Consider the following 12,910-nt stretch of genomic DNA (forward strand, 5'->3'; position numbering starts at 1 on the left):
GTGCATTAGATGTTAGGTTAGTGTGCATTTAAGGTTAGTTGAATTAGATGTTTTTTAGTAAGTGTTTAATAGAATTAGTTAGAAATATAATAGAACTAGTTAAACTAGTTCATTTTTAGTAAGTACTACTTTATTTTATTTATAGTAATTGCTTAGTTGAACTAGTTGATTTAATAAAACTAGTTTATTTTACTATAGAAGTTGTTTATTTTTAGTAAGTACTACTTTATTTTATTTATAGTAAGTGCTTAGTTGAACTAGTTGATTTAATAAAACTAGTTTATTTTACTATAGAAGTAGTTTATTTTTAGTAAGAAAATTAATAGAACTAGTTTATTTTACTATAGAAGTAGTTTATTTTTAGTAAGAAAATTAACAGAACTAGTTTATTTTTTTGGTTAAATGATATGTCCTTTTTTAGAAAGATAATTAAACGATATTTTGGGTTGACTTTAAGTCTGTCGAGTCTCCACCATATATGAGAGGACGAAGAATCCGGGCTGTTGTCGTGGGGGTAGCTTCTCCTTCGTTCCCGTGTGCTAGAAAATTTGGTGTAATGCACTAGGGAACGAAAGGAGGAGCTACCATCACCGACGGGCGCAAATGTCAGAGAGGAATTAGTGAGGGAGAGTCTCCACCATATATGAGAGGACGAAGAATCCCGACTGTTGTCGTGGGGGTAGCTTCTCTTTCATTCCCGTGTGCTAGACAATTTGGTGTAATGCACCCGGGAACCAAAGGAGGAGCTACCATCACCGACGGTCGAATATATACACCATGTGAGCTGAGAGTTTTCAAGAAAAGACTCGACAGACCGATAGTCAACCCGTGATGAATAATAATGATCTAATTTAGTTTTTGTAGTACATATATTTAAATGTACAAGTTTAATCTTTGAATTATGAACATAAGAAATGTCCTATTCGGATGACGAAAGTCTCCCAGGGGAGTGCGGCTAGTGCAACAACGACCGAGGTCTGTGCGACAGGCCTCACCTGGACGAAGATCGGCGCTTTAGCATTAAGCTCCAGGAGACCTTCGATGTTGAAACGGTACACAACGACGACAAGTGTTTTTTTCGTAATTAATTAAGCACGACTTCAACTATTTCAACGTGTAATTTTCATCTTTTATAATTTGACTAGCTTATCCCATGCCATGCAAGACGCTATGTCTTGGAGAGGATGGGTTTTGAAGACCATGAAAGTTTTGAAACAAAGAAAATTCACCTAAGGACCCATCATGGTATGGATTTTGAAGTAAATATGTACAATTCTCAGAGTGTAACCCATTTTGGTTGCCCAAATTGGGAAGCACTTTGCAAGATGTATGGTTTTTATGAGGATATGCTTGTCACCATGGATCTTGGTGATCCTGACATCGAGCAAGACAATATGGACATTTGGGTCCTTGTTGATATGCTTCCAATTCTACCGCTATGTGAGTTTCTCAAACATAGTTATTAACTAATTTATATTGTTTATTTCAAAATAGTTGACAGCTTATTTCCATCGACATCTTATTTTCATTCTTCAAACAATGTGCGGAAGATGGTAGACAAAACCCACTACACCGATGGCTCCGAATTAACTTATCAGGAGAAAAATCATCTGATCGCATTTTGTACTGACCTTGAGAATTACAATACCTATTATGATACTCCTCCAAATTATGGTCAATACGTGCCACTAGTGCATGTGTTGAACCATGGTAACTTCTATGGAGATACCTGATAATCCCCAAGTGCAGGGAATCATCGTAGCAATTTCCAAAGATGGAAGTGATAAGTATGGAGTGTCGAACCCACAAGGAGCTAAAGGTAAGATCAATATTCTCTCAAGCCCTATCTGCCACTGATACGACTCTACATACACCAAACGTTTGCTTCCAACTAGAAACGAGAAATAAAACTACGTTGTGGGTATGAAGAGGATAACTTTGTATGATGTCGGAGAGCTAAAATATAAAAGTAGGTGCTGTTATCATTAAGTTAGAATATATTACTAAATATTATAAATAGCGAGTGTGGAATAATGATGGATCGGTGTGCGGAATTGTCCTAGGCAATTGTTAACAAGACCGGTAATCACTATTGCAATTTCATATGAGGGAGAGGCATAATCTAACATACTTTCTCTTCTTGGATCATATGCACTTATGATTGGAACTCTAGCAAGCATCTGCAACTACTAAAGATCATTAAGGTAAAACCCAACCATAGCATTAAAGCATCAAGTCCTCTTTATTCCCATACGCAACAACCCCCTTACTCGGGTTTGTGTTTCAGTCACTCACCAACCGACTATAAGCAAATCATGAACGTATTGCAACACCCTACAGCGGGAATCCCTCACGCTTGCGTGACATGGAGAGCACCGTAGGACAGCACCAATAATAAAACATACAACTCATACCAATCTAGATCATCAATCAACCCAAAGACAAAGGATATCTACTCAAAACATCATAGGATGGCAACACATCATTGAATCATAATATGTGGCATAAAGCACCATGTTCAAGTAGGGATTACAGCGGGGTGCGGGAGAGTGGACCGCGTAAAATAGATGAGGATGGTGATGATGATGGTGATGTTGATGAAGACGATCACCGCGGCGATGGTTCCCCTCCCGATGGCACTCAAGCGCCACCGAGAGAGAGGAGGAGAGGTTCTCCCCCTTGTGCTTCCTCCTCCATGGCCTCCCCCTAGATGGGGAGAGGTTCTCCCTCTGGTCCTTGGCCTTCATGGCGATTATGGCCCCTCCGGGATCCTCCTCCATGGCCTCCGGTGATGATGGCCCCCTCCGGCAGGGTGCCGGAGAGGGCCTAGATTGATTTCTCGTGGCTACAGAGGCTTGCGGTGGCGGAACTTCCGATCTAGGTTTCTTTCTGGAAGTTTGGGTATATATGAGAGGTGTTGGCGTCGAGAACAAGCCAGGAGGGTCTCCGGGCTGTCCACGAGGCAGGGAGGCGCTCCCAGGGGGGTGGGCACGCCTCCCACCCTCGTGGGCAGCCCGGGACTCTTCTGGCCCAACTCTTTGACTCCTTGGCCTTCTTTTGGTCCAAAAATAAGCTCCGTCAAGTTTCAGGTCAATTGGACTCCGTTTGGCTTTCCTTTTCTGCGATACTCTAAAACAAGGAGAAAACAGAAACTGGCACTGGGCTCTAGGTTAATAGGTTAGTCCCAAAAACCATATAAAATAGCATATAAATGCATGTAAGACATCCAAGGTTGATAATATAATAGCATGAATACTTCATAAATTATAGATACGTTGGAGATGTATCAGCATCCCCAAGCTTAATTCCCGCTCGTCCTCGAGTAGGTAAATGATAAAAGAAATAATTTATGAAGTGTGAATGCTAGCAAGTGCACAAGTTCGATCAATGATAATTTCACTCACTTTTTCTAGCATCAATATATGTCATAATAGTAGCTCATATTATAAAACTTTTCATGATCAAGTAACAATCTATTCACATGTTAAAGTATAGATCATAGACTTTCTTGAAAACTAACAAACAGTGCTCTTATTTATCAAACAATTGCAATTCATCTTATTTTCAGGAAGGGTCTATGTCAGAGCTTTGATTCAGCAAACTCCACATACTCAACTATCATTTAATCTTTCACAATTGCTAACACTCACGTGATATGGGTTCAAGGTTTTAATCGGATACAGAGAAAGATAGGGGCTTATAGTTTCGCCTCCCAAACTTTTACCTCAAGGGTAATGTCAACAATAATAGTTCATGATAACTTACATCCAATTGGATATATATATCAGGATCTTTCCAACACAATGTGCTTGCCAAAGGATAAAACATAAAAAGGAAAGGTGAAGATCACCATGACTCTTTCATAAGGTAGAAGATAAAGTAAAAGATAGGCCCTTCGCAGAGGGAAGCAGAGGTTGTCATGCGATTTTAAGTTGGATGCACAAAATCTTAATGCAAAAGAACATCACTTTATATTGCCACTTGTGATAGGGATCTTTATTATGCAGTCAGTCGCTTTTATTGCTTCCATATCACAAGATCGTATAAAGCTTATTTTCTCCACACTAATAGATCATACATATTTAGAAAGCAATTTTTATTGCATGTACCGATGACAACTTACTTGAAGGATCTTACTCAATCCATAGGTAGGTATGGTGGACTCTCATGGCAAAACTCATTTTAAGGGATGTTTGGAAGCACAAGTAGTATCTCTACTTGGTGCAAAGAATTTGGCTAGCATGAGAGGGAAAGGCAAGCTCAGCATGTTGGATGATCCATGACAATATACTTTATTTCGGATATAAGAAAACATAACCCATTAAGTTGTCTTCCTTGTCCAACATCAACCTTTTATCATGTCATATTTTAGTGAGTGCTCACAATTACAAAAGATGTCCAAGATAGTATATTTATATGTGAAATCTCTCTTCCTTCAATATTCTTTCATGAATTGGTCAAGTGACCAATTCCACGTTTGCTAACTTTCAATGAGTTTACTACCTATACTTATTATGTGTGAAGTCATTACTCCCCATGTTATAAGCATATGAAACATATATAAATTCAGATTTATGACATTCAATTTATTCAACCATTTACTCATAGGATATATACGTGAAGCACATGAGTAAATGACAAACTACTCCAAAAGATATAAGTGAAGAACACTGAGTAGTCAAATAATTAACTAGCCATGGGAGGATTCTTTTTCATTCAATATTTCAGATCCAATGATTTTATTCAAACAGAAAGTAAAACTGAAAACACGCTCCAAGCAAAACACATATCATGTGACGAATAAAAATATAGCTCCGAGTAAGGTATACCGATAGTTTTGAAGACGAAAGAGGAGATGCCTTCCGAGGCATCCCCAAGCTTAGGCGCTTGAGTCTTCCTTGAATATTACCTTGGGGTTCCTTGGGCATCCCCAATCTTAGGGTCTTTCCACTCCTTATTCTCCTCATATCGATATCTCACCCAAAGCTTGAAAACTTCAATCACACATAACTTAACAAAACTTCGTGAGATAGGTTAGTATGATAAAGAGTAAATCATTCACTTTGGTAATGTCTAAGACAAGGTTCATAATTGTTCCCACACAATGTATAATGTACCATATCATTTCTACAATTTATATTGAGAAATATAAGCCATAGAAACTAGAAAACAAGCAAACTATGCAATCAAAACAGAATCTGTCAGAAACAGAACAGTCTGTAATGATCTGAACAGCAACCATACTTATCCTACTCCAAAAGTTATGAAATAAATTGGTGGACGTGAGGAATTTGTCTATTAATCTTCTGCAAAAATAATCAACTCAAAAGCACTCTTCTGTGAAAAATGGTAGCTAATCTCGTGAGCGCAAAGTTTCTGTTTTTTACAGTAAGATCACATTAACTTTCACCCAAGTCTTCCCAAAGGTCTTACTTGGCACTTTATTGAAACAAAAGCTATAAAACATGATCACTACAGTAGCTTAATCATGTAAACACATAAAAACAGTAAGGGTAAATATTGAGTTGTCTCCCAACAAGCGCTTTTCTTTAATGCCTTTTAGCTAGGCATGATGATTTCAATGATGCTCACATAAAAGATAAGAATTGAAACATAAAGAGAGCATCATGAAGAATATGACCAGCACATTTGAATATAAACAACTTCCTATGCCTAGGGATTTTTTGAACACATAATTTATAGGAACAAGAATCAACTAGCATAGGAAGGCAAAACAAGTATAACTTCAAAGCTTTAAGCACATAGAGAGGAAACTTGATATTATTGCAACTCCTACAAGCATATATTCCTCCCTCATAATAATTTTCAGTAGCATCATGATTGAATTCAATAATATAACCATCACATAAAGCATTCTTTTCATGATCTACAAGCATATAAATTTTTCTACTCTCTACATAAGCAAAATTATTCTCATTCGGAATAGCGGGATCACTAGTTCCTAAAGTTGACATTCTTCCAAACCCGCTTTAGATGATAGTATTATTCATAATCCAAAAGATATAAGTGAACTTCATGGAGCATTCTACAATTAATATAGGCTAACCAATATCCAAGCTCAAAATGTATAAGTGAAGCACACGAAGCATTCTATAAAACCATACTCAAAAGATTTAAGTGAAGCACAAAGAGAAATTCTATAAGATCATACTTAAAAGATATAGGTGAAGCACATGAAGTATTCTATAAATTGATGAAGGGACATATCATACTAGCATGGTTCTTAAAGAAAAAGAAAAACACAAAGGACACAAATCATGTGAACAAAACAAAAACCAAGGTATACCGATAATTGTTGAGGAAGAAAGATGGGATGCCAACCGGGGCATCCCCAAGCTTAGATGCTTGAGTATCCTTAGAATATTTACTTGGGATGCCTTGGGCATCCCCAAGCTTAAGCTCTTGCCTCTGTTTATTCTTCTCACATCGGTAACTCCTCGTTCTTCGAACACTTCATCCACACAAAACTTTAACAAAAACTTTGTGAGATCCGTTAGTATAATAAAGCAAATAACTACCTTTAGGTACTGTTTCAAACTCATTCCACTTTCATATTAGAACTATATCTACTGTATTCCGACTTCTCTATGGTTCATACCCTCCGATACTAGCCATAGATGCATCAAAATAAGCAAACAACACAAGAAAAACAGAATCTGTCTAAAACAGGACAATCTGTAGTAATCTGGAAGTTTAGCAAACTTCTGTAACTCCAAAAATTATGAAATAAATTTGAAAAATTGAAAAATTTGTACAGAAGTAATGTGCGAAAAGTTTCAGACCCATTTGACCTTTCAGTGAAAAATGTAAAATCACACGCTACAGCCAAAGTTTCTGTTTTTGTTCTGCACATACTAAACAAGCAATCTAATCATCCTAAAACCAAAGCTTTACACATTAATTTTATAATACAATGGATATACACAAGGGGATAATTATATACAGAGAAACTTCCATGAAAAATTATACATTATTTCCGTGAGCATGAACACAAGTGCTCAAGGTCGACCCTCACTTCTCCAATGCATAACTTTCCAATCACTTCTCTTTTTGAAAAACTTTTTAGGCATGAGAGGCAAGTATTTTTTTTGGTATTTTCATTATTTTAGTTTTTTTTATGTTTCACCCACAACTAAACAGAAGCAAAAAGGAAAAACAAAATCTACTTAGTGAAGAAAGCAAACAAGCCTACACGAGAATATCAACCCCACGCTATTGCTCCCCGGCAACGGCGCCAGAAAAGAGCTTGATAATCCCCAAGTGCAGGGAATCATCGTAGAAATCTCCAAAGGTGGAAGTGATAAGTATGGATTGTCGAACCCACAATGAGCTAAAGGTAAGATCAATATTCTCTCAAGCCCTATCTGCCACTGATACGACTCTACGTACACCAAACGTTTGCTTCCAACTAGAAACGAGAAATAAAACTACGTTGTGGGTATGAAGAGGATAACTTTGTATGATGTCGGAGAGCTAAAATATAAAAGTAGGTGCTGTTATCATTAAGTTAGAATATATTACTAAATATTATAAATAGCGAGTGTGGAATAATGATGGATCGGTGTGCGGAATTGTCCTAGGCAATTGTTAACAAGACCGGTAATCACTATTGCAATTTCATATGAGGGAGAGGCATAAGCTAACATACTTTATCTTCTTGGATCATATGCACTTATGATTGGAACTCTAGCAAGCATCCACAACAACTAAATATCATTAAGGTAAAACCCAACCATAGCATTAAAGCATCAAGTCCTCTTTATTCCCATACGCAACAACCCCCTTACTCGGGTTTGTGTTTCAGTCACTCACCAACCCACTATAAGCGAATCATGAACGTATTGCAACACCCTACAGCGGGAATCCCTCACGCTTGCGTGACACGGAGAGCACCATAGGACAACACCGATAATAAAACATACAACTCAACCAATCTAGATCATCAATCAACCCAAAGACAAAGGATATCTACTCAAAACATCATAGGATGGCAACACATCATTGGATCATAATATGTGGCATAAAGCACCATGTTCAAGTAGGGATTACAGTGGGGTGCGGGAGAGTGGACCGCGTAAAATAGATGAGGATGGTGATGATGATGGTGATGTTGATGAAGACGATCACCGCGGCGATGATTCCCCTCCCGATGGCACTCGGGCGCCACCAAGAGAGAGGAGGAGAGGTTCTCCCCCTTGTGCTTCCTCCTCCATGGCCTCCCCCTAGATGGGGAGAGGTTCTCCCTCTGGTCCTTGGCCTTCATGGCGATGATGGCCCCTCTGGGATCCTCCTCCATGGCCTCCGGTGATGATGGCCCCCTCCGGCAGGGTGCCGGAGAGGGCTTAGATTGATTTCTCGTGGCTACAGAGGCTTGCGGCGGCGGAACTTCCGATCTAGGTTTCTTTCTGGAAGTTTGGGTATATATGAGAGGTGTTGGCGTCGAGTGTTGGGGAACGTAGTAATTTCAAAAAAATTCCTACGCACACACAAGATCATGGTGATGCATAGCAACGAGAGGGGAGAGTGTTGTCCACGTACCCTGGTAGACCGAAAGCGGAAGCGTTAGCACAACGCGGTTGATGTAGTCGTATGTCTTCACGATCTGACCGATCAAGTACCGAACGCACGACACCTACGAGTTCAGCACACGTTCAGCCCGGTGACGTCCCTCGAACTCCGATCCAGCTGAGTGTTGAGGGAGTGTTTCGTTAGCACGACGGCGTGGTGACGATGATGATGTTCTACCGACGTAGGGCTTCGCCTAAGCACCGCTATAGTTTATCGACGTGGACTATGGTGGAGGGGGGCACCGCACACGGCTAAGAGATCAAGAGATCAATTGTTGTGTCTCTAGGGTGCCCCCTGCCCCCGTATATAAAGGAGCAAGGGGGGAGGTGCGGCCGGCCAGGAGGGGGCGCGCCAGGAGGAGTCCTACTCCCACCGGGAGTAGGACTCCCTCCCTTTTCCTTGTTGGATTAGGAGAAGAGGGGGAAAGAGGTGGAGGAGAAGAAGGAAAGGGGGGGCGCCGCCCCCTCTACTTGTCGTATTCAGACTAGGGGGGAGGGGCGCGCGGCCCTTGCCCTGGCCGCCTCTCCTCTTCTCCACTAAGGCCCACTATGGCCCATTAACCCCCGGGGGGTTCCGATAACCCCTCCGGTACTCCGGTAAAATCCCGATTTCACCCGGAACAATTCTGATATCCAAATATAGGCTTCCAATATATCAATCTTCATGTCTCGACCATTTCGAGACTCCTCGTCATGTCCGTGACCACATCCGGGACTCCGAACAATCTTCAGTACATCAAAACATATAAACTTATAATATAACTGTCATCGAAACGTTAAGCGTGCGGACCCTACGGGTTCGAGAACTATGTAGACATGACCGAGACACGTCTCCGGTCAATAACCAATAGCGGAACCTGGATGCTCATATTGGCTCCCACATATTCTACGAAGATCTTTATCAGTCAGACCGCATAACAACATACGTTGTTCCCATTGTCATCGGTATGTTACTTGCCCGAGATTCGATCGTCGGTATCTCAATACCTAGTTCAATCTCGTTACCGGCAAGTCTCTTTACTCGTTCCGTAGTACATCATCCCGCAACTAACTCATTAGTTGCAATGCTTGCAAGGCTTAAGTGATGTGCATTACCGAGTGGGCCCAGAGATACCTCTCCGACAATCGGAGTGACAAATCCTAATCTCGAAATACGCCAACCCAACAAGTACCTTTGGAGACACCTGTAGAGCACCTTTATAATCACCTAGTTACGTTGTGATGTTTGGTAGCACACAAAGTGTTCCTCCGGTAAACGGGAGTTGCATAATCTCATAGTCATAGGAACATGTATAAGTCATGAAGAAAGCAATAGCAACATACTATACGATCGAGTGCTAAGCTAACGGAATGGGTCAAGTCAATCACATCATTCTCCTAATGATGTGATCCCGTTAATCAAATGACAACCCATGTCAATGGCTAGGAAACATAACCATCTTTGATCAACGAGCTAGTTAAGTAGAGGCATACTAGTGACACTCTGTTTGTCTATGTATTCACACAAGTATTACGTTTCCGGTTAATACAATTCTAGCATGAATAATAAACATTTATCATGATATAAGGAAATAAATAATAACTTTATTATTGCCTCTAGGGCATATTTCCTTCAGTCTCCCACTTGCACTAGAGTCAATAATCTAGGTTACACAGTAATGATTCTAACACCCATGGAGCCTTGGTGCTGATCATGTTTTGCTCGTGGAAGAGGCTTAGTCAACGGGTCTGCAACATTCAGATCCGTATGTATCTTGCAAATTTCTATGTCTCCCACCTGGACTAAATCCCAGATGGAATTGAAGCGTCTCTTGATGTGCTTGGTTCTCTTGTGAAATCTGAATTCCTTCGTCAAGGCAATTGCACCAGTATTGTCAGAAAAGATTTTCATTGGACCCGATGCACTAGGTATGACACCTAGGTCGGATATGAACTCCTTCATCCAGACTCATTCATTTGCTGCTTCCGAAGCAGCTATGTACTCCGCTTCACACGTAGATCCTGCCACGACGCTTTGTTTAGAACTGCACCAACTGACAGCTCCACCGTTCAATGTAAACACGTATCCGGTTTGCGATTTAGAATCTTCCGGATCAGTGTCAAAGCTTGCATCAACGTAACCATTTACGATGAGCTCTTTGTCACCTCCATAAACGAGAAACATATCCTTAGTCCTTTTCAGGTATTTCAGGATGTTCTTGACCGCTGTCCAGTGATCCACTCCTGGATTACTTTGGTACCTCCCTGCTAGACTTATAGCAAGGCACACATCAGGTCTGGTACACAGCATTGCATACATGATAGAGCCTATGGCTGAAGCATAGGGAACATCTTTCATTTTCTCTCTATCTTCTGAAGTGGTCTGGCATTGAGTCTTACTCAACTTCACACCTTGTAACACAGGCAAGAACCCTTTCTTTGCCTGATCCATTTTGAACTTCTTCAAAACTTTGTCAAGGTATGTGCTTTGTGAAAGTCCAATTAAGCATCTTGATCTATCTCTATAGATCTTGATGCCCAATATATAAGCAGCTTCACCGAGGTCTTTCATTGAAAAACTCTTATTCAAGTATCCCTTTATGCTATCCAGAAATTCTATATCATTTCCAATCAGCAATATGTCATCCACATATAATATCAGAAATGCTACAGAGCTCCCACTCACTTTCTTGTAAATACATGCTTCTCCAAAAGTCTGTACAAAACCAAATGCTTTGATCACACTATCAAAGCGTTTATTCCAACTCCGAGAGGCTTGCACCAGTCCATAAATGGATCGCTGGAGCTTGCACACTTTGTTAGCTCCCTTTGGATCAACAAAACCTTCCGGTTGCATCATATACAACTCTTCTTCCAGAAATCCATTCAGGAATGCAGTTTTGACATCCATTTGCCAAATTTCATAATCATAAAATGCGGCAATTGCTAACATGATTCGGACAGACTTAAGCATCGCTACGGGTGAGAAGGTCTCATCGTAGTCAATCCCTTGAACTTGTCGAAAACCTTTCGCAACAAGTCGAGCTTTATAGACAGTAACATTACCATCAGCGTCAGTCTTCTTCTTGAAGATCCATTTATTTTCAATGGCTTGCCGATCATCGGGAAGTCAACTAAAGTCCACACTTTGTTCTCATACATGGATCCCATCTCAGATTTCATGGCCTCAAGCCATTTTGCGGAATCTGGGCTCACCATCGCTTCTTCATAGTTCGTAGGTTCGTCATGGTCTAGTAACATAACCTCCAGAATAGGATTACCGTACCACTCTGGTGCGGATCTTACTCTGATTGACCTACGAGGTTCATTAACAACTTGATCTGAAGCTCCATGATCATCATCATTAACTTCCTCACTAATTGGTGTAGGTGTCACAGGAACCGGTTTCTGTGATGAACTACTTTCCAATAAGGGAGCAGGTACAGTTACCTCATCAAGTTCTACTTTCTTCCCACTCACTTCTTTCGAGAGAAACTCCTTCTCTAGAAAGGATCCATTCTTAGCAACGAATGTCTTGCCTTCAGATCTGTGATAGAAGGTGTACCCAACAGTCTCCTTTGGGTATCCTATGAAGACACATTTCTCCGATTTGGGTTCGAGCTTATCAGGTTGAAGCTTTTTCACATAAGCATCGCAGCCCCAAACTTTAAGAAACGACAACTTTGGTTTCTTGCCAAACCACAGTTCATAAGGCGTCGTCTCAACGGATTTCGATGGTGCCCTATTTAACGTGAATGCAGCCGTCTCTAAAGCATAACCCCAAAACGATAGCGGTAAATCAGTAAGAGACATCATAGATCGCACCATATCTAGTAAAGTACGATTACGACGTTCGGACACACCATTTCGCTGTGGTGTTCCAGATGGCGTGAGTTGCGAAACTATTCCGCATTGTTTCAAATGTAGACCAAACTCGTAACTCAAATATTCTCCTCCATGATCATATCGTAGAAACTTTTATTTTCTTGTTACGATGATTTTCAACTTCACTTTGAAATTCTTTGAACTTTTCAAATGTTTCAGACTTATGTTTCATTAAGTAGATATACCCATATCTGCTCAAATCATCTATGAAGGTGAGAAAATAACGATATCCACCACGAGCCTCAACATTCATCGGACCACATACATCTGTATGTATGATTTCCAACAAATCTGTTGTTCTCTCCATAGTACCGGAGAACGGCGTTTTAGTCATCTTGCCCATGAGGCACGGTTCGCAAGTACCAAGTGATTCATAATCAAGTGGTTACAAAAGTCCATCAGTATGGAGTTTCTTCATGCGCTTTACACCGATATGACCTAAACGGCAGTGCCACAAA

Source organism: Triticum aestivum, chromosome 2D, assembly GCF_018294505.1.
Source record: "Triticum aestivum cultivar Chinese Spring chromosome 2D, IWGSC CS RefSeq v2.1, whole genome shotgun sequence".
Taxonomy (NCBI): domain Eukaryota; kingdom Viridiplantae; phylum Streptophyta; class Magnoliopsida; order Poales; family Poaceae; genus Triticum; species Triticum aestivum.